The sequence below is a fragment of the Equus asinus genome, chromosome 20, assembly GCF_041296235.1.
Source record: "Equus asinus isolate D_3611 breed Donkey chromosome 20, EquAss-T2T_v2, whole genome shotgun sequence".
In the NCBI taxonomy this organism is placed as follows: Eukaryota; Metazoa; Chordata; class Mammalia; order Perissodactyla; family Equidae; genus Equus; species Equus asinus.
The window spans coordinates 13,171,359-13,198,545 of NC_091809.1; the positions used below are offsets into that span (position 1 = coordinate 13,171,359).

The window sequence follows — 27,187 nt, forward strand, 5'->3', positions numbered from 1 at the left end:
AAAACGGGACCTCTGTCACAAGTAGGATGGACCACGGCAGGGTCCCCCCTCAGCACTGCTGACATGGGGGCTAGGTCCCATCCTGGGCGCTGTGGGGGGTTGGGCAGCATCCCTGGCCCCCACCCACTCAATGCCAGGAGCGCCCCCAGTGTGACAGCCACAGATGTCCCCAGGCATCACCCAGTGTCCCCTGGGGGCAGGACCGCCCCTCGGTTGAGGACCCCTGGATTAGAACCTCTCAACAGAGCCCTCAGATAACGCTTGTTTCCTGAATCTGCTGTTGCAGACGGTCAGGAGCCCCCAGGGAATGGGTACCAGGGTTTCTTCCTGTGCTGGGTTGCGGGCTTCAGGCCCCACCCCGAGTCAGGGCTGCTGCGCCCAATCTTGCCTTCAGCCTGTAGAGACCACCCTGGGGCGTGCACTGGTGGCCCCTCCACCACCCCCCCCCCCCCGTCTCCAGGGGGCTGTGTGGCCATTTACAAGGCATTTGTCACACCTGTTATGTCACAATGAACCTTCACCAGCAACCTAGCAAGGGGGCAGCAGGGGCTATGTGCCTGTGAGAGAGATGAAACAAGGTGGGGCCCCCAGTGACCCTGTCGCATGGCCTCCCCTAGAGTGTGGGACCTGAGACTATGACAGGATATCGCTCCAGGCCAAGGCCATGTCACACGGCCCAGGTTACTTTAAGAAGGGAGATTATTCTTGGTGGGCCTGACCTAATCAGGTGAGCCCGTAAAAGGGAGAAGCAGTCATTCGAACCTTGAAAGGGACTCCATGCAACGAAGACCCTCTGCTGTGGCTTTGAAGACGGAGGGGGCCAGGTGGCAAAGAATGGGGGCAGCCCCTAGGATCTGACAGCAGCCCCTGGCACAGTGGACAAGGGAACGAGGACCCGAGTCCTGCAGCTGCAAGGAACTGAATTCTGGAACAATCTGAATGGGCTCGGATGACCTCGAGCTCCAGGTGAGACATCCCGACTTCAGCCTCGTGAGCCCCTGAGCAGAGAAGCCGGCCACACCACAGCCCGACTGCGGACTTCCAGAACCTCGAGGTGACACGTAGGCGCCGTTGGAAGCTGCTACGTTTGCGATACTTTGTTACGCGGTGCAGACAGCTGATACACAGGCCACGGTGAGGCCAGAACGGGGTCTCGGGACTGCCGGGCTGGCTTTTTTCTAGTACCCTCTGTGCCACACCTCGGTCACTCAGCTCAGGTGGTGTTCACTGCTGGCCGCTGGGTGTAGACGCTACCTGGGCGGGCTGCACACACGGTTTCTGCCATTTGCCTTTGCAGCGGCACTGCCATTCGGGAACAGCATTCAAACCAGAGGGCTTTCCGGTGGCTCCTCCATGAGCGGGCCGAATTGTTCCCTGTGGTCCCCGTGAACTGGGACATGAGTGCCACGTGCGTTTAAGCTCCCGACGGTGCAGGAAGTTGGCCTGAGCGAGCTCCTGCTCCGGGGGAGCCCTGGCCATTCCAGGCAGTACAGCTCTTCGCCATTGAGGCCGCAGGGCTTGAGTGGCCGGCCAGCGGGCTGCGTCAGGGCCGGAGGACGGTGGCCTTGGTGATAGACGGGGGAGCGGCTGGACGGCCCGAGGGGAGGGGAGGCGGCTGGCGGCGGCTCCCTGTCTTCAGAGAGAACACAAACAGCCTTCGCTTCGCCTTGAAACTTCCGGAACCGGCAGCTTCACAGCTCCCGGAGCTGCTGAATTGTCCCCTCCGGGGCCCAGCAGCCTGCCCCCGGCCCTGCCTGCCGGTAAATAGGGAAGAAAAACATCCCGCAGACACACAGCTGCGGCCCGGCTCTGCCTGGCGGGATGACTGTTCCGGGGACGCCGCGTGCAGGAGAGATGGGCTGTATGTTGACAGGAAAGAATCCCAAAGCCAGACAAAAGGAGGCGCGGGTTGGGGGAAACAGGTCCCGTTGGAACAAGCCTCCCCCTTCAGGGCCTGTGGAGCCGGGTTTGCAGACAGCCGGGTCTGCATGCACCTGCAACAACGTGCATTTCTGCACCCCTACTGTGTGCACGAGGCCTCGGCCCTGCACACCTCGGGTGGGGGGAGAGCTTTGCACTATTGTCCACATCACAGAAGCCCCTAGAACAGGGACTCCCACCCGGGGGTCCTGCTCTCTGGGGACCCCAGGTGATGTTGGGGACATCTGTGGGTGTCACACTGGGGGAGCTCCTGGCATCGAGTGGGTGGGGGCCAGGGACGCTGTTCAGCCCCCCACAGCGCCCAGGACGGCCCCCCAAGAGAGTGACCCGGCCCTGATGTCACAGTGCCTGGGGGGAGACACGGCTGTAGACTCTACTGAAAGTGCACAGCGTGGACGGCACAGGCTGGACGTTGGGCTGAGAGAGTCAGAGGGAGGGTCCCGGCCGTGCCGCCTCCTGGCCGTGGGGATGGGGCCACCCCCCACGCGGGGCATCCACGGACAGCCAGGGGAGCTGCGCTGGCATCTGAACCCCAGTACGAGGCCGACGCAAACCTTGTGGAACCCCTCTGCCTCCGCAGAGGCTGAGCCGGCACCCCGGCCTCGCTCGCCCCCTTGGGGGCCCCTCGGGGGCCGGACCTCGGCTCCGAGCCCTGGGCCTCCCCTGCCTGCAGCTCCCCCAGGGTCAAGGTCACCCTGGCCGGCACGGGGAGGGGAGGCCGCGTGGGGGCCTTCTCTGACCCTCCGTGGACCTTGTGGTGGGACCGCGGGGGCCGTGACACCCGAGCTGGCTTTCGCCAGGGGCCGTTCCCCGAAAGAGGGCACGTGCCCATGGGGGACCAGCGTCTTGTGACTGCCTGTCAGCCGCTCCTTTGTGTGCGGGCTAAATCGGGTCCCCAATGGCTATATTTAGAAAGGGCCGGAGAAAAGGGAACGAAGGAGGTGCCCACAGAGTGAGGTCGCCTTCGGCTGGCAGCGCGGAGCCCCCAGACCGAGCTGGCTCGTGGGCGCGGGCGGACGGCGACTCTGCGGTGACGAAGGGTGACGAGGGAGCAGAAGAAAAGACTCTCTCTGTGCTCCCGGAGGAGGACTGCGGTCATGTGAGCATTTGCAAGCCTGGGAGCCGGGCCCGGCCAGGACACCAAGCCCCTGTCACATGGCACTGGGCCTCCGGCTTCCCGGCACTAAGGAAATGCCCCGAGAAGGTGCAACTCAGGAGCCAAAGGGCAGGAGGGCTGGGAGAGAGGGGAGGGCAGATCCAGGCCTCCCTACCTCGGTTCAGGCAAGTCTTTCTCCGCCTGGGCCCAGACAAACTCCTACACATCCTGCAAAGCCCTGTGAGACGTCATCCCCTCTGAGAAGCCCCTGGTCTTCTGTCTGTGCACAACCTGGCTGCACCAAACCCACTTTTTGGGGTGTCTCCAACTTCTTGGGCACTGTATGTGTTTCCTGTGGCTGCCGTCACAAATTACCACCGACTTAGTGACTTAAAACCACGCACATTTATTATCTGTGGGTCCGACATCTAAAATGGGTCCCACTAGGCTAAAACCCAGGTGAGGCCAGGGCGGGTCCTCCCAGAGGCCCCAGGGCAGGAGCGTGTCCTGCCTCCTCCAGCTTCCAGAGGCGCCGCGTCCTGGGCTCGGGGGCCCATCCCTTGTCTGCACGGCCAGCAGCGCAGCGTCTCCATTTAGGCCTCTGACCCTTCCGCCTCCCTCTGATCAGGACGCTGGGATGACCTTGGGCCCTGGAAACCCTGGGTCATCCTCGTCCCAGGGGCCTCGACTTAACCCATCTGCAGAGTCCTGGAGCAAAACAGACCCATAGAAGCTCTTCCTCAGGGCTAGCTGCAGTTAGAGACATTTCTCATGCCAAAAATGAAAAAAAAAAGCCAACAATGTGATTTAACTGAACAGTTTATTTATTTTTATTTTTATTTTTTTGCTGAGGAAGATTGGCCCTGAGCTAACATCTGTGCCCATCTTCCTCTATTTTGTAGGTGGGATGCTGCCACAGCATGGCTAGGTCCATGCCCGGGGATCTGAACCGGTGAACCCCAGCCTGTCAAAGTGCAGCGCATGAACTTAACTGCTGTCCCACAGGCTGGCTCCGTCTGAATAGCTTTAGAGAGGTGCCTGGTGTAGGGGGCCAGAGTCCAGAGGCGTGGTTCTCAACCAGGGGGGATCTGCCCCCCAGGGGACACTGGCTATGTCTGGGGATGTCTGTGGCTGTCACACTGGGGGTGCTCCTGGCATCAAGTGGGTGGGGCCAGGGATGCTGCTCGACCCCCTGCAGTACCCAGGACGGCCTCCAAGAGAGTGACCCGGCCTGATGTCACAGTGCCGGGTGGTCTGGCAGGAAGCTTGACCCTCCAACGCGGCAACAGGGCCGGCAGAGTAGCAGTCTTGGTCCAGGCAGGATGCAAGTTTCGGCCTTGACTGAGGTGTCTCCGGGCTGCATCCTCACTGGGGGACCCGGTTGGGGAGCGAAGGGTCCACATTAGCGCTGTGGTGCTAAGCGTGCAAGTTTGGTGCGTCCTGTGGAACTTTCCAGCGAGGGACAACGGCAGCTGCCCTGCTGAGGACCCACAGCATCCAAACCCCAGGGAGGGAGCTCAGTGCCTGGTGCCCACGGGGGGCGGCAGGGGTGTGGGGCCAGCGCTCGATCTGCAGACGACCCTCGTGAGACTGAGTTCATCGCGGCCTCCCAGCGGCCTCTGCCCAGGATGAGGTTTCGATGACCCGCACGGAATTTCTAACAATGAGCCCGAGTGTCTGCTTCTGCTCACGCTGACATCCCCCTTCTCGTCCGTCCAAATTCCATGACGCCTTTTCTTGTTAATGCAGAAATGCGGCCAAGCCCCGGGCTGCCCAGGAAGCGGGGAAATGTGGCCGCCTCGGGGGCGGGGGTGCCCCGACCCTCGGATCCTGGCAGGACCGAGGGAAGACGGCCGGGCGACTCCAGCCCTGGAGGTGGAGGGGACGCAGAGGAGGGAGCCCCCGGTGCACGCGCCCTCGTGGGATCCTCATGGGACTTCCGTGTGGCGGCCGTCCGTCCGGTCTCTGGGATTTTCAGAGAGGGCCGGGCAGAGCCCCCCGACTTCTAGACGCCTTCCTCACCGGCCCGACGGTCAGCCTGTGTTTCAGAAGCCACACGAGGCAAGGAGCTGTGGGCAACCCTCAGCTGACAGGCAGGGAGCACCCAGGGGCGCCGTCCCACAGCCGCAAGTGAAGGAACCCCGCCAACGCCCCAAGGGACCCTGGAGCAGCCTCTCCTCCAGCTGAGTCCCCGGGTAAGAATGCAGCTCCGGTGACCCCCGGATGGCGGCCTGGGGGGACCCTGAACAGAGGCCCCTGCCTCACAGACACTGTGAGCTGATAAACGGGCAGAGCTCGGGGTGACTTCTCTCGCAGCGTCGCTGACTAATACAGCAGAGGAGCACAACCAAGACAGAGAACTGGGGCCCGGAGGAGACGCAAGGGGACGCGGCCCCAGGTGGCCGGCCACGACGTTCCCCACTTATTCCTATGATGTCACGTCCCCTGGGTCTTCTGCCCCTAAATTATCTACATGACTGTAAAAATAATACAGACAGAAAATATAAAAATAATGCAAAATAAATAATAACGTCTCCCTCCTGATCCCAAAATCTTGCACTAAAACGACCGTTCTAGGAAGACACAGCCGTGTGTCCTGCTTGGAGAAGCCAGCCCAAGGCCACATGGCTGGGGAGTGGCAGGGCCCGGAGGGGAAGCCAGGGGCCCGGCCAGCATCAGCCCCGGTTCCCAAGGTGTGACAGGGAAGGAACAGCGGCAGGAATAAGGAGATGTGCCGGTCAACCACGCGCTGAAGGGCCATCGCGTGACGAAAACACTTGCCACGGGCGGCAATCCGCTGCGTCTGAAGCCAAACCCAACGGCCTCCGACCACCGGGAGCCGTCCAGAGACTGGACTCCCCCATCTGGTCAGACACGCCGGCCTGTCCCCTCTGTGCCCTCTGTCCCCTGACCCTGCTGTGGACGTGCGGGCCCCGCGCCCAGACACAGGAGGGCCAGCGTCTCCTTCTTGTCTACCGTGTCGCAGGCACAGAGGCGAGAGCTCCGACTGCGTCCTGACTCTGACGGCCCGCGCCTGCCCCGTGTACGACCGTCTCTCCCCGTCCCCTCGGCTCATCCCCCAGAGGCTGCGGACGCGGGAGAGAACACGGAACCGGCCCCCGCCCCCCACCCCGCGGCTGTGCTCGCTCCTTGTCCCCCTCACCCATCATCATCTTAACAGCTTTACTGAGACACAGATTCCAAGACCGCACGGTTCACTCATTTAAAGTACTCCACGGTTTTTAAAAATTGTGGTGAAATATATATAACATGATATTTGCCATTTGAACCGTTTTTAAGTGTACAATTCAGTGGCATGAAGTACATTCACATTATTGTGCAAACAGCACCTCTGTGTAGTTCCAGAACATTCCATCACTCCAAAAAGAAGCTCCATCCCCATCAGCATCACCCCCACCCCCTCCCCAGCCCCTGGCCCCCACGAGCCCGCTCTCTGTCTGTGGATCTGCCTGTTCTGGACGTTTCCCGTCAATGGGGTCCCACGCCGTGTGTCCTTCTGTGTCTGCTTCTCTCCCTGAGCGTCGTGTGTGCAGGTCCGTCCACGTGCAGCTGTGTCAGGGCCTCGCTCCTCGTCACGGCTGCGTCATATTCCAGCGTGTGGGTGGCCACATTTGTGTGTGTCCCTCACCCGTCGATGGCCATTTGGGCCACGTCCACCTTTTGGCCGTTGTGAATCGTGCTGCTGTGAACGCATGTGTACAAATATCTGTTGGAGAATTTGGCCTTTTAAAGCTGCCTCCTCAGTCACCTTCTCACCAAACACCCAGCTGCTGTCTGTGCCCTGACTCTCCCAGGGAAACTGACGATACTCCCAGAGGGCTCTGAGGCATCTGGTCCAGACGGACAACTGGCTGTGCAGCCTGGGAGACCCTGTGACAGTTAATTTGTGTGTCTACCTGGCTGGGCCACAGGACACCCAGATAGATGGTCACACAGTCTTCTGGATGTTCCGTGGGGGTGTCACTGGAAGAGATGAACTTTGAGTAACGTGCTGGCCCTCTCCAATGTGGGTGGGCCTTGTCTGATCAGTTGAGGGTCTGGACAGAACAAAAGACAGGCCTCCCCTGAGCAGAAGAGAATTCTCCAGCCACGGCCTTGGTCTAGGACCACCCCTCCTGGGAATCCACCCTGCAGATTTTGGACTCGTCAGCCTCCGTAATCAATTCCTTACAATAAATCTCTCTCTCTCTCCGCATCCTATTGGCTCTGTCTCTCTGGAGAACGTTGACTGATACAAACCAACCGCCAGGCGCTCTGTGCTCAGAGGGGAATGAGCTCAAATCCGGGCCCCGTTGTCCACCGGCCGCTGGGCCTCGCTGAGACCCTCTGTTGCTCAGCCTCAGTTTCCCCACTATAAAGTCTGGATAAGGAAGGCTGCTCCCTGGGTGCCTGACGGACGGCTGCTCCGTGGCTGAGGGGGTCTGCAGACGCGGGAGGAGGGGAGGGGGAGGCGGCGGGCAGCAGCGCGGGCATGGGGGGCTGCCTGGGAGCCGGGCCCGGGGCTCAGCACCTGCTCACAGCCACGGCCCGATGTCACCGGCTGGGGCTCGTGTCCTCCCTGCTGGCGGCTACCGCAGGGCAGGGACCTAATCCCGCGGCCCGTGGCCACGCGCCTGCTCTCCTGGCCCCCGAGCCCCGCGAGGTGGTTCCGCTGTCATCCTCGTACAGATGTATGTGCGTCCCGGAGGACCAGATGCAGGTGAGCCCTGGGCTCCCCGCCAGGAGGATGGGTTGCGTGTCTGTGCCTCACTGACCGAGAGGGTGCGGGCCCCTGGTCATCACTCAGAAACGGCTGCGGGCCCAGCATCATGTCATCGGCGTCATCTGACTGTCGGCGGGGCCAGGGTGAGGCTGGGGAGCCACTCGCCTCAGGCACCGAAAACTGTCACCACGGGAACTCACATTTTCACGTAATATTTTCTGAAAAAGTCAAAATGGGGGCTGGCCCCAAGGCGTAGTAGTTAAGTCTGGCACGCTCCGCTTTGGCGGCCCTTGTTTGGTTCCCAGGTGGGGACCTACACCACTCATCGGTGGCCACGTGGTGGTGGAGTCCCACGTACAGAACACAGGAAGACTGGCACAGATGTTAGCTCAGGGCGAATCTTCCTCAGCAAAAAAAAAAAAAAGTCAAAATGAAAGAAAAATATTCATGATAAACCAAATATCAAGCTTTTCAAAAGAGACAGGATCAGATAGGGCTGGGATTAGGGTAAGGTGATGGCCTCTGCAGGTAACATTTTGACCTTCAACTGTGGATTTTTTTTTTCTTTTGCTGAGGAAGATTTGCCCTGAGTGAACATCTGTGCCCATCTTCCTCTACTTTGTATGTGGGACGCCACCACAGCACGGCTGACAAGTGGTATAGATCCACACCTGGGATCTGAACCGGTGAACCCTGGGCTGCTGAAGTATAGCATGCGAACCTAACAACCACGCCACCAGGCCGGCTCCTGGATTTTTCTTTTTGGCATTAATTTCGATTTTTAGGAAATATTGCTACATTAAGATATGACTTACCGTGATGACTGGGTATTTCGGCCCCCCTTGAGTTCTGTGCCCGGGGACAGTGCCCAGCTCTCCTTACTTGGGTCTCGGCTCTGCCTCCGACACTCGCAGGCTGCAGGGAGCAGAGGTCCGGCACCCTTGGGGCAAACGAGGCCAAGAGGCACCAGCCAGGGAGGTGAGCCCCCACTTACGAGCCTGGCGTGGGCCGGGGCGCCAGCCTCTGCAAGGCTCCTTAGGACCGCTGGGGGCTCTCATCCCCATCTCAGAGGTCCAGGTGACAGGGGCCACCCAAGCCACAGCCTGTGTTCCCCTAAAAGGTGTGTTCAAGTCCTAACCCCTTAACCCCCGGTACCCAGGAATGGGGCCTTATCTGGAAACAGGATCACTGCAGATGTAATTAGTTCAGATGAGGTCACACTGGAGTAGGGTGGCCTTAAATCCAATGACAAGTGTCCTTATAAGAGGAGAGGACACAGACACACAGGGAGACGGCCACGTGACGACGGAGGCAGAGATTGGAGTGACGTGTCCACAAGCCAAGGACGGCCAGCCACCACCAGAAGCTGGAAGAGGCAGGAAGGACCCTCCCCTGGGGTCTGCAGAGGGAGCGTGGCCCGGAGACACCTTGATCTCGGACTTCTGGCCTCCAGACTGTGCGAGGACGCATTTCTGTGGTTTTAAGGCCCCCCGTTTGTAGTACTTTGCTGTGGCGGCCCCAGGACCCTACTTCAGGGAGGGTTCTCTCTCAGCCCCCGCCAGCCGCCCCCCAGCCCTGGACCCTGCAGCCTCACTCCTGCTGCAGCCCCGTACCCTGGGGCCTCACACTGCGCCCCCGTCCCGTCTAGGAAGCAGGCAGTCTGGGTTCCTGGTGGCGTTAAGAGAGGCTCAGAGAGGAAGTGGTGAAGCCGGGGTCCAGAGGATATCGCCCCCCAACTCCAAAACTAGCCCCCCCTCTACCTGACCAGCCAGCCCCCCGCAGGGTCCCGAGGTGACCCTGGGATGGGAGCCCCTTCCAGCCACACAGACCCCCAACGCCCTCGACTGAGAAACACATCCGGATGCGCTTTCCTGCCCACACCGATTACGGAGCAGATGGACACTCAGCAACACCCTCTTAAGACAACCAGTGGGTCCAGGAAGAGACCGCAGGGGGAACCAGCAGAATGAAAACGCAAAACGCCGAAACTCTCCGGATGCCGCGAAGGCAGCGCCCGGAGGGAACCCGACGGCTGCGAATGTCTGCGTCGGGAAACATCTCACATCCACACGACTCGACTTCACACCCTAAAGGAACCAGAGCGGAAAGAGCGAAAGAAACCCCAGGCCAGCAGGAGGAAGGGAATGACAAGGACGGCGCGGAGATAAACGGAACAGACTCGAGAAACGAGAGCAGAATCAACGAAACCGAAAGTCGGTTCTTTGGAAAGATGGACGGCGCTGGCAAACCCTCAGCCAGAGGCATCGAGAAAAAAGGAGAGAGGATGCAAGGACCTGAAGGGGGGCAGGAGAGCAGGACGTTGCCATCGACTTTGGGAAACGCAAAGGATCATGGGAGAATCCGTGGATAATCGGATGCCAACAAATTAGGTAACTGACGTGAAATGGACACATTTCCTGGAAACACATCACCGCCCAGCCGCGGTTCCAGACCGGCCTCAACAGACGCCCGGCGCTGTGCAGTTTCATATCAACAGACTCGTTTAATCTTTGCGACCTTCTCGGGAAGCTGCAGGACGTTATTTCCGTGGCAGAGAGATGAAAGGGATCCGCCCGAACGTGACAAGAGCCGCCGAGAGGCGGATGGAGGATTTGAACCCAGGTTTCCTGGCTCTGAGCCCAGAGCTCTTTTCACGGTGACACAATTCCCAGCGTGTCATGTGGGCGTGAAACACTGTGGCTTGTTTGTTCCTTTTGCTAAAAAACAAGAGATTCCAAGCTCATGAAGTCAGATAAAACGCTACATACCTTTTTTAGTTTTTTCTAATCAAGGAGCACCGCTTCCCCCTGTTTGGAAAAGGAGAGAGAGAGAGAGAGAAAAAAAAAAAGCACGGTTACATATTTTTCACTTAACCATCTCCAGCTTCTCTCGGAGAAATACTTTGCTGTCGCCAAAAACGGGGCATGGTTATTGGAAACGGCCGTGTCCCGCCAAGAAACTGGGGGGGTGGGGGGGAGAAACCACTTTATTCTTTACAACCAGTCCGTTCACGAGACACAACCATGTTTCTTTGGGGTGGGATGCGGAGACAGCGAGGGGGGTCAAGTTTTCTTCTGGAACTTGTATTATTCCATCTCAGAACACGGGGACCCCAAGCCATCAGACACGCGGGTACTAGCAAAACACAACCTTCAGGAACTGAGCCCAAAATGAAATGCACCGCATGGGGTTTTTCCATGTCTGGCTTTTGTTTTGATGGGAGCCACGTGCCGGGCGAAACAGGGAGGATGCGAACTCAGGGCCGAACAAATTAACCTCGGCGGGGGGGGGGGGGGGGGGGGGGGCAGGGAAGAGGTGACAGGTATATGGGCACAGGGAGGCGAGGGGTCTGAGGCCGGCCACCCGGGGCCCGGGGGCCAACGGGAAAGGAAGGAAGTCCCCGTGATGGAGGCCTGGGGCTGGGGGGGGGGGGGCTCGGGCACTTCGGAGCCGCTGTTTTCCGGGGAACGGGACCCTCTGCTCCAAGTGGAACCCTGGAAAGAGCATGCGTCTCTGATACTCGATGCAAACAGCATGGGGGTCCCTGGGGACCGCCATGTCCAGCTCTTGGGGTGACCCCGAGACCAAAAAAGCCAGGCCACACCCCGCTCTCCACACCCCATTGGCTGCCCCGAGAATGCACGGCCCAGGGAGGCACGGAGGAAGAGGCGAGTGGAACCCCATCCCGTCCAGCAGCATCGCCGTCTACACGGCCGGCGCCGGCCTCCTATTTGTGCAGGAAGAGGCTCCAGGTTACGAGGCCCTGCTGTGACTCTGCACGTCCACCTCGGCCAGCCGGGCCTCTGTCTGTCCTCCCACGGGGGACCCCTGCAGCCGCCAGGACATGGGCCACACTCTGCAAAGCCGGCAGCCAGCCCGCCCTCCGGTTCGTGGGGAGGCGGGACCCTGGGGCTCACGCTGCTGTGGGCTGGCCTGGGGAGGTCAACAGAAGCCCCCGCCCCGGCCAACGCAGGCCAGACTTCCTGAGCTGAGAGGCCGGCCTGCGGGCGGGGCTGTTTCCCTCTGGTTCCGAAGGCCCCCTGTGGTCTCTGAGAGCCGGCCCCTCTTCCTTTGCAAACATCTGCTCTTTCCACAAACGAACGGGGTTTTTTCCACCTACACAAAGGGATACACCACTGCTGCCAAGCCCTGAGGGCCGGAGCCCTTCTCTGCAGCCCTGGGCCCTGGGCGGGGGCTGGCACTGGAGGCTGAGGGGGCCTGAGGATGGGCGGGAACCCCCCACCTCGGGGCTCAGCCTGAGGCTTAGGGCAGCTCCAGGGCAGACAGGAAGGAGGTGGCTGGGGTGGCTTTCTCTAAATTGGGGTCTCCCCCGGTGCCCCAGGCATTGCTGACATCGGGGTGGGTCACTCTCCTTGGGGGGGCCCATCCTGGGCAGCATCTTGGGCCCCACTCACTCAATGCCAGGAGCAGCCCCAGTCATGACACCCACAGATGTCCCCAGACAGGGCCCAGTGTCCCCTGGGGGCAGAAGCACCCCTGAGAGACGCCCTGCCTCGAGGAAGGGCTGTGTGAGACACAGAGAACTCAGGCACCTCCTGATGCCCTCCTGAAACGCCCTGACGCCCGTGGTCCCCATCGCCTGCTGGAGGGCAGCACTGGGGCTCCTGTGGCCTGGTGGGGGGACAGACCACTGCTGGGCTGGACCCCGGGGTGCTCAGGGGACGAGCATCAGAGGTGGCACCTCCCCGTCAGCCTCTCCTCCCGGCCACGGGCTGGGCCTCTGAGAAGGGCGTTGCTGGGGCCGTGACGTGCTTGTGACAGCAAACTCGCGTGGGCTCCAGGCTGGGGGTTAGAGACAGTCTCCATTTTCTGCGGATTCCAGATTTACAAATTTTCTCACTCTTGAAAATTTATCTCTAAGCACTGAAATGAGACACGGGGGTTTTCCCAGTGGACACACGCAGCGCCGAGGTGAGAAATCTGAGTCACCGACAAGCCCGTGCCCGGCTGAGCCAGAACGAGGGGACACTCTGCCTTCTTGTTTCAGCTCAGCCTGTAAACCGGGGTCCTGCTAACTATTTAGGGCCATGGCTGTTGCATTTCTGTCCTTTGCTGGGTGATTCTGCTGTTTCGAGGGGACCCCAAGCGCAGAGCAGAAGTGCCCTGGGGTGAGAAGGCGCGACAAGGCCATGTACATACACAGCCCCCTACTGCTACCAATTCAGGTCCTTATGCTGTTTGATCACCTGCCTTTAAAATTCTTAACATTAAGTTGTGAGGGAAACGTCACTTTCCCATGACATCTCCAGTTCTCGTGACGCTTGACATTTTTAAAAAATACATTTTATTCTGTAACAATTTTAGATGGATGGAAAAGTGGCAAAAATAGTCCAGACAATCCTCCCATGGCCTTCGCCCAGCTTGCCCCAAGGTGGACGTCTTGTCTAAAGGAAGCAGTGAAGGCGGCCCGGTACCGTGAACGGAACCCCACACTTTATCTGGATTTCACCAGTTTTTCCCCCAAACGTCCTGTCCAGGATGCTATGTTGCATTTAGGAATGTGACTTTTTATGCCCGTGTTTTAAACGTTATGGATGTACCGTAATGTATATGGTTAAGTTCATGCACTCTGGTTTGGTGGTCCGGGGTTCGCCGGTTCAGATCCTGAGCTCGGACCGACACACGAGCTAGAAGGATTTACAGGTAGGATATACAGGTATCTACTGGGTCTTTGGGGAGAAAAAAGAAAAAAAGAGGAAGAGTGGCAACAGATGTTAGCTCAGGGCCAATCTTCCTCAGCAAAAAAAAGCATAAAAAAACCAAAAACAAAACCCACGCACAGAGAAGTGTACAGACCCATCCACATACAGCTCTGCGTTTTAAAAGTGCACACACCTTGTCCCCCTTGCCCGAGCCAGACACACAACATTTCCAGCACCCGGAAGGCATCCCAGGGCCTCCTCCCCCGGTGACTCACAGCTCTGAAGTTATTATTACTCCTATTTCCATTATTACCATCATCCTGACTTCCGCTCCTGAAGATGGGAAAGAGGGTACAGATTTGGAGTGCAGGATGAGATGTTTAGGAGAGGAGGAAGCACTTCCTAGAAGATTCTAGAAGGTTCTAGAAGCCAGCCAGCCAGCATCTGCTCAGAGGCACTGAGGAGTCAGTCACCCTGGCCAGAGGTGCAGCAAGGGGATTTGGAGTGAGCGCCAGCCCCGGCTTTGGATGTTGGTCGGGACGAGCTGCCCACTCGCTCTCTGAATCTTGATGCTCTCGTCTGCAACATGAGGCCCCGAGGGTGGCCGTGAGGACCAAACGAAAGAAGCACAGACCTGGAGCTTTGGAAGGTGGAAGGCGCCATCCCGGGCAACAAAGATGCAAATCATACAATATGTATCATATATAATAGACAACATCTATCATATATAATATGCATCATATATAATATATAACATGTATCATATATAATATATAACATGTATCATCTATATCACCTGTAATCTATAATATGGACGCCAACCCCGGTTGTTGCAAGTGGGTGGGTGTCGCAGGGTCCTGGGGTCGAGTCGAAAGGCCCTCTGGTTCTGGGGCTGACGCAGGCTGATCCTCGGTCCCCTCCCCTGATTTGATCCCAAGTTTATGGATGTCAGAGCCCCTGCAGGAGATGCGGCCGGCTGAGGTCACCAGGGCCGGGGTGGGGATGCCACGCTTACTCAGCGTTTATGACGGGTCACAAGTCTAATCTCCCTTCTTTCTCCTCCACGCTCCTGGGGGCGGTGTTAGGAGGGCTTCTGTGGGCCGGGCCAGGCCGGGTCCCCGAGGCTCTGGGAGGCACGGGCTGCTCCATGCCTCACACATTAGAAGGAAGAGGGGAACATTCCAGAATGCCCGGTTACTCTGTGCTTTTGCATTAACAAGGCTCTGCTTTATATGAGGCGTGGGCAGAGGGGTGTGTGTGTGTGTGGGTAGGACAGGGGCAGGTCACTAGGTCAGGGGATCTCTCCTGAGGCCATCTCACTCCCCAGGGGACACGGGGCGATGCCTGGGGACATCTGTGGTTGTCACAGCTCCTGGCATCGAGTGTGTGGGGGCCAGGGCTGCTGCTCCATCCCCTACAGCACCCAGGACGGCCCCACAGAAAGTGACCCGGCCCTAGTCCAAGGTGTGGAGCGGGGACCAGGCCTGGGTCCCTTCACACCCATCAGTGCGTCCTCTGGGCCCGGGATGCATGCCTGCCTCCCGGCCTGTGGCTGCTCCTCAAGCCACCCCTCCTCGAAGAATTTACAAAGAGACCCTCAGCTTTTCGGCTTTTCGTTTCAAGTCTCAGAAACGTCCAGGGGGCCGGCCTGGTGGTGCAGTGGTTAAGTGCACACGCTCTGCTTCAGCGGCCCGGGGTTCGCCGGTTCAGATCCCGGGTGCGGACATGGCACCGCTTGGCAGGCCATGCTGTGGCAGGCGTCCCACATAGAAAGTAGAGGAAGATGGGCACAGATGTGAGCTCAGGGCCACTCTTCCTCAGCAAAAAAAAAGAGGAGGATTGGCAGCAGTTAGCTGAGGGCTAATCTTCCTCAAAAAAAAAAAAAAAAGAAAAGAAAAGAAACGCCCAGGCGGCCCGCCCCGCAGAGGAAGCTGCCCGGGCGCCACCGAAACCGGAAGCGCTCTGTGACCGGTGCCAGCTCTTCTGGGAGCCGCCGGGTAATCCCCTCCCCGGGGCAGTTCTCTTCGAAGTTTCTCTGCTTTCCACTTCTCAGAACGAAACTGGGCCGGGGCAGGCATTCACGCCCTCCGCCCCCTCGGGGCTTTGCCACCCAACCTAACGGAGCAGGCGACTCGGAGGGTCCAGATCAGAGCCAGGACCCTGAGGGGGGGGGGACCAGGAAGCCCCAGTGCAGCCGCCGCGGGGGTCCCCTTGTCCTCGGCCCCACAGTGGCGGGCGGGGGGGGGGGTCCCAACTTGTCACAGCTGCAAGGAGACACAGCTGATTTTTCTTTCCTTCTTCCCTTTTTTTCAAATGACCAATAAACATTATTTCTGTTCAGTTGAAAGCTATTCTCACTCGATATCGACAACAGGGTCCCTGTTGGCACTGTGACATCGGGGCCGGGTCACTCTCTGGGGGGCCGTCCTGGATGCTCTGGGGGGTTGAGCAGCATCCCTGGCCCCCACCTGCTTGATGCCAGGAGCTGTGACAACCAGAGATGTCCCCAGACGTGTCCCCTGGGGAACAGGCTTGCCCCCCCCAGCCCTAGGATTATTCATAAGGTCTTCGAATGTCCTCAGTGTATTCATTTTAAGTCTGAATTTGTAATATAACCGTTAACCGTCAACTTATTTTTGAAAAAATGTATTCGTCCTGAGACATCACTGACATATGACACTGTGTGACTTTGAGGCGTACACTATCTTGATCTGGAATGTTTATACACTGCGCCGGGAGGACCCCCGTCCTGTCCACCAGCCTGAATGCTCCTCCCCACCCGCCACCCCTCCCTGGTCCTAGACGGATTTGAGGCGCTCACACAACCGCCGACAACACGAAAAAGTCCGTGCAGAGCGAGTCAGCGAGGAATCGAAGGTGGCGTCCGGGGTGGGGAGGGGATCGGGCAGTGGGGCGACGGCTCTGGGCAAGGCCATGTGTGCGTTCGTCTCAAGGATGGGTATTTTTCAACCAGACAGAAAAAATGTCCACCGGTGGCAGAGTGTCCCTAAATATTCACGTTCCCTGGGAGGCTCAGTACGTGGCCTTATTTGGAGAAAGGGCCCCTTGCAGAGGAAAGAGGTTAAAAATCCCAAGATGAAATCATCCTGCATTTAGGGTGGGTCTTAAATCCCATGAGGGGTGTCTCTCCAAGAGAAAGTGGGGGGAGATGAGATCCTAAGACACACAGGGAGAAGCCACGTGAAGACGGAGGCAGAGACAGGAGGGAGGTGCTGACAAACCCAGGGACGCCGGGGGGTCCCCAGAAGCTGGAAGAGGCAGGAAGGACCCTCCCCTGGAGCCAGCCCTGCGACACCTTAATTCCTCCAGAACATGAGAATAAGTTTCTGTTTTAAGCTGCCAAGTCCGTGGTCATTTGTGACGGCCGCCCTAGGAAAAGAAGACATCAGTCATTCAGAAAAAGAATGGTTGAGGCCGGCCGGGTGGCGCAGTGGTTAAGTTCACACGTTCCGCTTCTCGGCGGCCCAGGGTTTGCCGGTTCGGATCCCGGGTGCAGACATGGCACCGCTTGGCAAGCCATGCTGTGGCAGGCGTCCCACGTATAAAGTGGAGGAAGATAGGCACAGATGTGAGCTCAGGGCCAGTCTTCCTCAGCAAAAAAGAGGAGGATTAGCAGCAGTTAGCTGAGGGCTAATCTTCTTCAAAACAAGATAAATAAGTAAAAGATCTAATTCCTGCCCGGAAGGAGCTTTCTGGGCCAGGGAGCAGGGGAGGAATAAACAGATGACTAGAGGGTGTGATAGAAGTGCTATTAATAACACACTTTTTACTGGAAAAGGCCAGAGAGTAAATAATTTCGGTTTTGTGGGCCACGTGGATTCTGTCACAACAATTCAACTGAGTTACCGTAATGGGCGTGCTGTGCGCCAATAAAACTTTATTCGCAACAAGAGGCAGGGGGCCAGATTTGACCCCGCGGCTATAGTTTGCAGGCCCTGAGCTAGAGGGAGGAACGGCCTCTGAAGTTAAGGGATGGCAGCTCCTTGAAAGGTTAAAATAGAGTTAACCATCTGACCTAGCAATTCCACTCCTAGGTACGTGCCCAAGAGAAATGAAAGCACACGCTCACACAAAAACGTGTGCACTGACGTCCACAGCAGCATGAGCCATAACAGCCAAAGAGCGGACACAACCCAAACATCCACCAACCAGCGAAGGGATAAATAAAATGTGGTATATATATGCACACATAATGGAATATTATGCAGCCATGAAAAGGAGCGAGGCCCTGACACGGCTGCACGGGGACGGACCTTGAACACACGACGCTCAGGGAGAGAAGCAGACACAGAAGGACACATGGCATGTGATCCCATTGACGTGAAACGTCCAGAACAGGCAGATCCACAGACGGAGGGCGGGCTCATGGGTGCCAGGGGCTGGGGAGGGGGATGGGGTCTAGGGTTATTTTTGGGGGTGGTAAAAATTTCCTGGAATTGGACAGCAGTGATAATTCTAGAACCTTGTGAATGTACAAAAAACACTGAATTGTATACTTTAAATGGGTGAATATCATGGCATGTGAATTCTATCTCAATTTGTTTTTAAAAAGGACTTAAGCAAGGAGGGCTTCCTGGAGTAGACAGTGTCCACGTCCAGAGGGCAGGGATGGGTACTGGGGAGCCAACATAATCCCACAACGCCTAAAATATTTACCCTCCAGTTTTGCTGACCAGTGGAATATTATGCAGCTGTGAAAAAGAACAAGGCAGATCTCTATGTACTGATGGATCAAGCCCCTGGAAGGGATTATGTTGGGTCACAAGGAATGGATACCGTGGGGATCACGGCTCTGGGCACCCCTCCCCGGTCAGGTGTATGCACTGATGGAGGAGGCTGGGCTAGTCGGAGGGAAGCAACGGAAGACGTTGTTTGTGCCCCATCCCTTCACATCTGCACCCCCTTGGCCAATTCTCTTCTCCGTTCTCTGCGCAGAACCATCTAGATGTGGAACTGATATCCACCTCCCGTGGTTTTGCTTGAGAGATTAAATGAGCGTCTGGAGGAAGCCGGAAAGTCATTGCATGAATGTGACAGACAGCGGGGGGAAGAGACCGGCTGCTGAGAGGCTGCAGCCTGCAGGAGCTGGGAGCTCCCCAAGATGGAGATGCTTCCTTCTCGCCTCCACGCCCGGGTCGAGCCGGGAGCCCATCGCACCTGTCCTGGGTGGAATCCAAGTGAAGCTCCCCTCCTGGGCTTCCCATCCCCCCTGCTGTGGTCCTCCCATCGCCTCTCGGGGGGTCCCCCCTGCACCTGCCCTGCCGCCTGGCCCCCAGGCTCCACGACATGGCTGGCTGAGCACACACCGAGGTGTGGGCTGACCTGCAGCCAGAAGACCAGGACCGAGTTTGGGCCTGAGGCTCCTTTCTTTCCGGGAAAGCCTCGCTTTTTGTTTAAATTTAATTAAAAAAAAAATTTTAACTCTGGGAGGCCAGTGACCCAAGCAAAAGCTCAGAGATAGAAGTGTGCAGAGAGAGGGGGGTGTGTGGGGGGGAGGGGTGTCTCAGAGGGCAGGGGGGGCGGCGTCTGAGACCATTTTTTACTCCACATCCTCAGTAACATCAATCTTTTAAATATACATTACAGGAAAGTTACCATTTTAACTTTTTTTTTTTTTTTTTTTGCTGAGGAGGATTGCTGCTGAGCTAACATCTGCTCATCTTCCTCTATTTTGTATGTGGGACGCTGCCACAGCATGGCTTCATGAGCAGTGTGTAGGTCCGCATCCGGGATCCAAACCTGTGAACCCCCGGCCGCTGAAGTGGAGCACATGAACTTAACCATCATGCCACCGGGTTGGTCCCCATTTTAACCATTTTTAAGTATATAATTCAGTGGTGTTACATACACTCACAATATCATACAACCGCCCCCACAAGCCATCTCCAGAACTTTCCATCTCCCCAAACTGCAGCTCTGTCCCCATGAAACACTGACTCCCACCCCTCCCCCAGCCCCTGGTCCCCCATCCACTTTCTGTGTCTGTGGATGTGGCTCCTCTGGGGACCTCCTGTGAGTGGACCACACAGTGTGTGTCCTTCTGTGTCTGGCACACGTCCCTGAGCATCACGTCCTCCAGGTCCGTCCATGTAGGAGCAGGTGTTAGGACCTCCTTCCTTTTCACGGCTGCGTAATATTCCAGGGTGTGGATGGACACACTCTTTGGCTATTGTGAAAAATGCCACCGTGAACGTGCACAGACAAATATCTCTTTGAGTCTTTTGGGTCTGTACCCAGAGACGGAACTGCGGGATCATATGTGGATACTGTTTTTAGCTGAGGAACCACCATCCTGGGTCCCCAGCTGCCTGTCTTACATTCCCACCAGCAGTGCATGAGGTCCCAATCTCTCCCCACCAGTACCAGTCCTAAGCCCCATTTTCAGCTGAGCCTCAGTAGCCCCATCTATTAATGGGGCCCACACTTCCTCCCACCTGCTGGGAGGCCCCACGGCAGGTGTGTTTGTATGTCAGACTGCCTTTTGCTCAGGGGGGACAACAGAGGTCTCTGGGCTGCCGGGAACGGGGGAGGCGATGCTGGTTGGATTTTGTCCCGTGTGTTTTTGGCTGTCCTTTGGGACCGATCTGGAAAGCCGCTGGGAGATGAACACACAGGAGAAGGGTGGCCACCCACCCGCCCGCACGCACGCACACGCAGACACATGGACACACGTTGCAGGCATCCGTGTTCCCGGAGCACGGGTCGCGGGGCTGGCGGCCTCTGGGACCAAGTTTCCCAGCCGGTGGCCGGGCTGCCTTGGATGACGTGCGGGCCTGCAGCCCAGGGCGCAGGAGGCCGACAACAAAAACAAACACGCCGGGTCACTGACAGCGAGCGCTCAGCCGGCCTGCACGTGGGGCGCTGGGAATCCGCACAGGGCTGGGGGGGCGCGGGGGCGGGGGGGTCTGCCCCTTCCCGCAGGGCCGTGTGGCTCCGGGACACGCGCAAGCCCCCGGTGGACAGGGTCACCCGCTCGGGACCGGGAGAGGGGCGAGAAGCAGCCGCTGGCCATCCTCACACATCTGGAAAAGGGGGCGCCCGGGCACGCCCCTTGTTCTGGGCTCCTTCACTCTGCACACTGTCCCCCGGGCCCTCGTGGGCGCAAACCTCGCTAAGTCCTGGTGTCCTTGTCCACGGGCTCGCAGGCTGGGGCGCTAGGCCAGCGGATCTGTTTTCTGTGCTGTGTAATGAATCGCCACAAACGTGGTGACTTCAAATGCCACCCATTTAGTGTCTCACAGTTTCGGGGGCCAGGAGTTGGGGCACAGCCAAGCTGGGGTCTCTGCCCTGGGGCCCCACGAGGCTGCCGTCCAGGTACCGGCCAGGGCTGCCGTCTCATCAGAACCTCGCCCGGGGCCGGCCCCCCCTCCTGGCTCCCTCGTGTTGCCGGTACAATTCGGCTCCCTGTGGCTGCACGATGGGGGTCCCCCATTTCTTGCTGGCTGTTGGCTGGGGGTCCCGCTCAGCTCCTAGGGGCCACCCCAGGGCCCTAGCCATGTGGCCCCCTCCACAGGCCCTCTCGTGACGTGGCAGCTGACTTCTTCAAGGCTGGCAAGGCAGAGTGTGATTACGAGCCTGCCGAATGCGAGTCTTGTAGCACATCCGTCACCTGAGCCACCTTCTGGTTAGAAGGAGCTCACAGGCCTCGCCCACGTGCGGGGAGAGGGGACCGCACGAGGCTTCCCGGGACGGGAGGGTGGAGATCCTCCAATCGAGTCCGGGATCATCTCTCCGGGCCCCAGAGCTGAGAAAAGACAGAAGGAGGGTCTGTGGTTGCCCGAGGCAGGCTGTGCGGGGCCCTGAGCGGGAAGACGGCTGCTGGGTGGGCCCTAAACTGGGGAGGGGCCTTCCGGGGGCGGATCGGGCCAATATGTATACTATATATACACATAACATATACGTAACAAATGTATACATATGCATACATATATCCGAACGTATATATAATTATATGCATATATCATATCTTTACTTACATGCATATATACTATATACTATATACTTATATTTATGAATGAATCTAGAAAAATGCAGAGCTTGTCTATATAAAGCATTAGGGTCCCCATACACAGAACCATGACCGCACAGAGGGGCAACCTGGAGCGAGCTGCTGAGGTTCGGCGGGAGCAGAGCCGGGACCCCCGGGGGAAGCCGGGCTGGAACCCCGGTGCAGCGGGCGGCCGCATGCACGCGCTGGCGCTTGCTTTCATAAAGCTGTGAGCCGGTTTCTATTTGATCGGATCCCTTCCTGCACGCGCGATTCTTGGGGGAATGAGACAGAATACAAATAAATGGGCACAAGGGTGCGCTCAGGCCGCAAGCAACAAACCGCCCGTCCTGCAGGGCAGAGCGTCGGTTGGGGCGGGTGGGGTGGGCCGAGGCCGCCACGTGCTCACAGGTCCCACCATCACAGGATCCCGAAGACACCCCATAAACCACCCCGGCACTGTGGACACCGGGGCCGGGTCATCTCTAGGGAGCCGTCCCGGGCGCTGTGGAGGGTTGAGCAGCATCCCTGGTCCCCACCTCCAACAAGAACCATCCGGCCCCAAATGCCAACAGCGTCGGATGGAGAAACACCATGGTAAAGAATTTCCAAGTCACACGACCAGGAAGGGGTGGAGGGGGGCCTGGAGCCCACATCTCCTGCTTCCCAGGTCGTGGGGGCACGGACCCCACACTGACCCCCCACATGGAAAACAACCAGCCCTGGCTTCGTGCCAGCATCGCCCGTCTGCGAGGGGCCAGGAAACGGGCGGAGAGCCGGTGAAACGGAAAAACCCCCCGGAGAACGCAAACGGCTCCTCTCCACCCCTGGCCCTCGCCTGCCCCCACGGCCCGCTTCGGAGGGACCCATGACTCCCGGGTCCCGGCCCTGTCTGGACAGGTCCAGACGCAGAGGCCTGGGAGGCGGCCTCAGGACACGCCTGGCACGTGTCTTGTGGCTCCCTGTCGTTTTGAAACTTCCTGGCAAAGAGGCCACTTCCAGGAGTGCCGGCCGCTGTCCTGGGCCCTGGGGTCACCGTGTCCTCCAGGGCAGCCAGCCGGGCGGGCACCCAGAGCTCTGGCCGGTGACTCACCTAGAACCCTGCAGGGACCCAAACCCTGACCCTGGCCACCGGGGGAGACGCAGCCGAGCGTCTGAGGGGCTGGGACCTGAGCACTCGAGTGGCTTTAGCTGGAGGCGCTGGGAGCATTTGCCCTCAAGTCCGGGAGCATTTGTGGTGACGAGAGGGGGGACAGGCAGCTCTTCCTGCCGGTCACCTGCTCGGGGACACATGAGGATGGGCCACCCATCTGAGGGGCTTCGCAGAAACGAGAGGGACGGAGAAGGATGCTTTTCTAGTCACCAAACTAGCAAACGACGGGCATGAACCCCAATTCGTCCTTACTCTGCGTGCATCTCCTAGGCTGTCACAAATACCATCCATTTAGTAGCTTCAAACCGCACATTGATCATCTCACGTCCTGGGGTCAGGAGTCCTAAACCCAGGGGCGGGCAGGGCGGGTCCCCCCGGAGGCCCCAGGGGAGGAGCGTGTCCCGCCTCCTCCAGCTTCCAGAGGCGCCGCGTCCTGGGCTCGGGGCCCCTTCCTCCGTCCGCACGGCCAGCAGCGCAGCGTCTCCATCTCGGCCTCTGACCCTCCCGCCTCCCTCTGCTCAGGACCCTGGGGTGACCCTGGACCCGGGGAATCCCGGGTCACCCCCATCCCTTAACCCATCTTGGGTTAAGTCGGGGCCTCGTCCTGGCCTGTCCCGGCTCGCTGAGCTGTAAGGCCGTGCATGTGCTCTTCCGGCTGAGGGTGGCGTCACGGGTTGAATCGTGTCTCCCCCTCATTCCTACGTTGACATCTGACCCCCTGTGTGATGCTCTCAGGAGCTGGGGCCTCTGCAAGGTGACTAGGTCTTGCGGGGGCACCGGGAAGCGGGCCCTCCTCTGACATGGAATCTGCCGGAGCCTTGATCCTGGTCCTCCGGCCTCCGGAACCGTGAGAAATGAATGCTCGTCGCTTGCGAGCCACCCCGTCTCTGGGATTCTGTCACAGCCGCCCAGACGGACCGAGACACCTGGAGATCGGGTCGTCACAGATGTCATAACTTAAGTGGAGATGATCATGCTGGAGCAGGTGGCTCTGATCAATGACGAGTGTCCTTACAAAAAGGGAACACTGGGACACACAGAGAAGCTGAAACAGATTCTCCCACCCAGGGAGCCAGCCCTGCCGACACCCCGATCTCGGACTCCGGCCTCCAGAACTTCAGGGGAAGAAATCTCTGTTGTTCTCAGCCCCCCGGTCTGTGGTGCCTGTGAAGGGGCTCCAGGCAGCTCAGACAAGTATGGTCCCTATTTTATAGAAAAGAGAACCAAGGGGACAGACTGAAGCCCCCTTCCTGGGGCTGTAGAGCTGGTGAGGGCAATGACCCAGGAGACAACACGATTCCAATTATGGTTTTTATTTTTTTTTTTGAGGAAGATTAGCCCTGAGCTAATATCTGCTGCCAATTCTCTTCTTTTTTTGCTGAGGAAGACTGGCCCTGAGCTCACATCCATGCCCACCTTCCTCTACTTTATATGTGGGACGCCTGCCAACGCATGGTCTGATGAGCGGTGCCATGTCCGCACCCGGGATCTGAACCAGCGAACCCTGGGTTGCTAAAGCAGAACATGCGCACTTAACCGCTGCACCACCGGGCCAGCCCCACAATTCTAATCTTCTAAACGAGGTTCTGAGACACAGAGAAGCTTCCAACTTGCTGAACACCGCGACGCTCTGGGGCCCCTCCGCCTCCATGCCCCTCAATCTAAAGGCAGGACGCGCCCCAGCTCCCCTCTGCCCCATCCCTGTGGGCTCATCTTCTTTCTCTCCTCTTTCCTCCCGACCCCGTATCAGGCCACCTTGTAGGACAACCCGCTCTGTCCCCCACGTCCGAAGTACTTTCTTGCGACCCCAGCCTGACAAGTCATCAAGCTGTGGTTTGGCCCCTCCCGGCCCCCAGCCGAGTTTTCCTTAAGGACACAAAGTCCCCAATAATGAGACAAGAGAAAAAACAACAGAGGACGGCAGAGGTGACAGTGTGATGGGAGGGGGGCGGCCTGCCAGGCGTCAACTCCCTCACTTACAGATTGCCCAGGAGGGCTCCCCGGACGGGTTTGCCAAGTTCCCAAACCACAGGGGGGTGAGAACTGGCCCCTCGCTGGGGGGTGGGCATGGGGGCCGCCCCGCTCATCCCTGGCTTTGTGCTCTGCCCTTCAGGGGTGACGGTCCCCGCTCCGTATTTATAGGGACATGTATTTATAGGGAACCCATGAGACACCCCCCCAGGTGCTTGGCGGGGTCCCACTCACTCCTCACCACTTGCCAGATGCTGGATCAGAGGGCAGCACGATTCGGTACGGGACACAGCTCTGCCCATGGCTGGCACAACTTTGTGTAGGAAAATACTGAGGTTTTCATGAGGCACCGTGTGGCTGGTTACTCAGCTTGTGCAGGGGAACAGCGGGTGTCTGGGAAAGGATGGGCCGGTGTGCGTGGGAACTGTTTGTGCAGGGCCCGGCAAGTGGCCTGTGCCCTGCTGGGTGGCTCATGTTCTGATGTTTGTTCCCATAACCTGAATGCAGGACACAGGCACATCGTCCTATGAGTCCTGTCCACCGTCTCTGGTTGGAATTAGGACTTTGGTCTATGGCATTTCTAATTCACCACCACAAAATGAAAAGGCAAAGTGGGAAATACTTTGCTACAGGTCTGAGGGACAAAACGTTCAGGTCCTTCATATACAAAGATCTCCAATAAATCAATAAAAGGTCAACAAACCAACTTAATGAATGTGGGCTTCTGGATAGGATGGCCAATGGAAAAGTTTCATTAGCGGAAAAACTGGTGAAATTCGAATCAGTTCTATGCTTTAGTCAACAGCATGGCAGTGAGGTTAGTTCCTTGGTTTTCTAACTGTTCTGTGGTTATGGGAGACGTCGACCAATGGGAAGCTAGATGAAAGGTGGAAGGGAACTCGATACTGTTTCTGCGCCTCTTCTGTAAGTCTCGAATTATCTCAAAACCTTAAAAATGAACTGCTAACAGTGAACTTAAATAATCCACAAAAAGCACTATAAAGGACGATTATCAGAAATTTTCAACTCTCTAGCAATCAAAAAATGACAGATAATACAAGGAGATGTTACATTCAGGCTGTGATCCAAGGAGACCGACAAGCTGGGGCACCTGAATGCAATGGGGGATCCTGGGGGGGAGGTGGCTGTGAATGATGACGCAGGGGACAAGTGACAGAACAGGGGTACGGACCGTGGGTTAGATGAGACCGTGTCATAGTGTGTGAGTCCCAGATTCTGACCACAGGACTGTGGTTACACAAAAGAATGTCAGTGGGGCATGTAGGGGTTAAGGGACACGATGTCTCCAACTGGATCCCAGATGGCTCAGGAAAAATTAATATGCACACATGTCTAATGACATATATTCAACCATACGTGTACAGATGACTACATTGCTATAAATGCTATAGGATGTACACACACACATGGCTATGCACACAGGAAATACATGTGCACACACACACGTGAATACACCCACATATATAGAGAGAATTATAAAGGATGTGAGGCCAATGTGACAGGTGGCACACCTGGATATAAGGGTATATGGCGCTCCTTGTCCTATTCTTGCAACTTTTCAGCCAGTTTGAAACTCTCTCGAAAACAAACCATTAGAAAAAGACAGTCTGGGGTTGGCCCCATGGCCGAGTGGTTAAGTTCACGCGCTCCGCTTCGGTGGCCCAGGGTTTCGCCGGTTCGGATCCTGGGCGCGGACATGGCACCACTCGTCAGGCCACGCTGAGGCGGCGTCCCACATGCCACAACCAGAAGGACCCATAACTAAAATATACAACTATGTACCGGGGGGGCTTTGGGGAAAAGAAGGAAAAAAAAAGAAGAAGATTGGCAACAGACGTTAGCTCAGGTGCCAATCTTTAAAAAAAAAAAAAAAAGCTAAAAAAGAAAAAGAAAAAGACAGTCTGGAAGATATTTTTAACTTATCTCCAGGTAGGGACTGCAGGTGAACTTTTCCTAATTTTTTAAAAATTCGGATATCGTTCACCTATCATAAAATTTACCTTCTTAAAGTGTATAATTCAATGGTTTTTTCTCAATATCCTTTTTTCTTTAAACCTTTGTGCGTTTTCTGAAAAAATTTTAAAAACAACGAGCATGTGTTCCTTTTATAAATAGGAAAAAAGTGCTATTTTTAAAAAAATCCCGACCTTTCGCCCCGTTTACAAACTGTGGACTAGGGGTCAGGCCAGGCGTCCGGAGGGCACGGGGACGGGCTGAGAATGACCTCGGGAGGGACGGGGAGGCTGGCCCTCCGCACACCCGGCCCCCATTGAGCCATGGGGGGGACGGGCCCCTTGATGCAGGTGCGCTGGCACCCTGCCTCCTAGACGGACGTTCTTGCCCTTATGACCTTCCCACCTGCTTGGCGGGCCCTTAAATTCCCAGCAAGGGCTGCACACGGCAGCCACCTGGGGTGGCGGGTCTGGCCTGGGAAGCCTCGAGCCAGGATGCGGGACATCCCACGTGAACCGGGTCCCCCAGGAGCCCAGCTGAGGCCAAGGACCGGGTGGGGTGGGAAGGACACACGGGCCCAGATGCAAATGCCAGTCTGCACACCTGCCCGCCAAGGGCCCTGGGTCTTTCTGAGCCTCGATTTCCTCAAATGACAAAA

At 57.6% G+C, this 27,187-nt stretch overlaps 1 protein-coding gene across 4 annotated transcripts in view; it reads right to left on the reverse strand.

Annotated features, from left to right (window-relative positions):
- The window catches only part of GNG7 (G protein subunit gamma 7), a 125,689-nt gene that overhangs the window by 20,224 nt on the left and 78,278 nt on the right, over window positions 1–27,187 (reverse strand). For 3 of the 4 annotated variants that reach the window (XM_044752055.2, XM_070491677.1, XM_070491676.1), the window contains exon 3: window positions 10,529–10,567. The exons of the other annotated variant lie outside the window; for it this stretch is intronic. The gene's annotated coding sequence lies outside the window, so the exon portion shown is untranslated. The remainder of the gene's footprint in view (window positions 1–10,528; window positions 10,568–27,187) is intronic. 4 annotated transcript variants of the gene reach the window in all.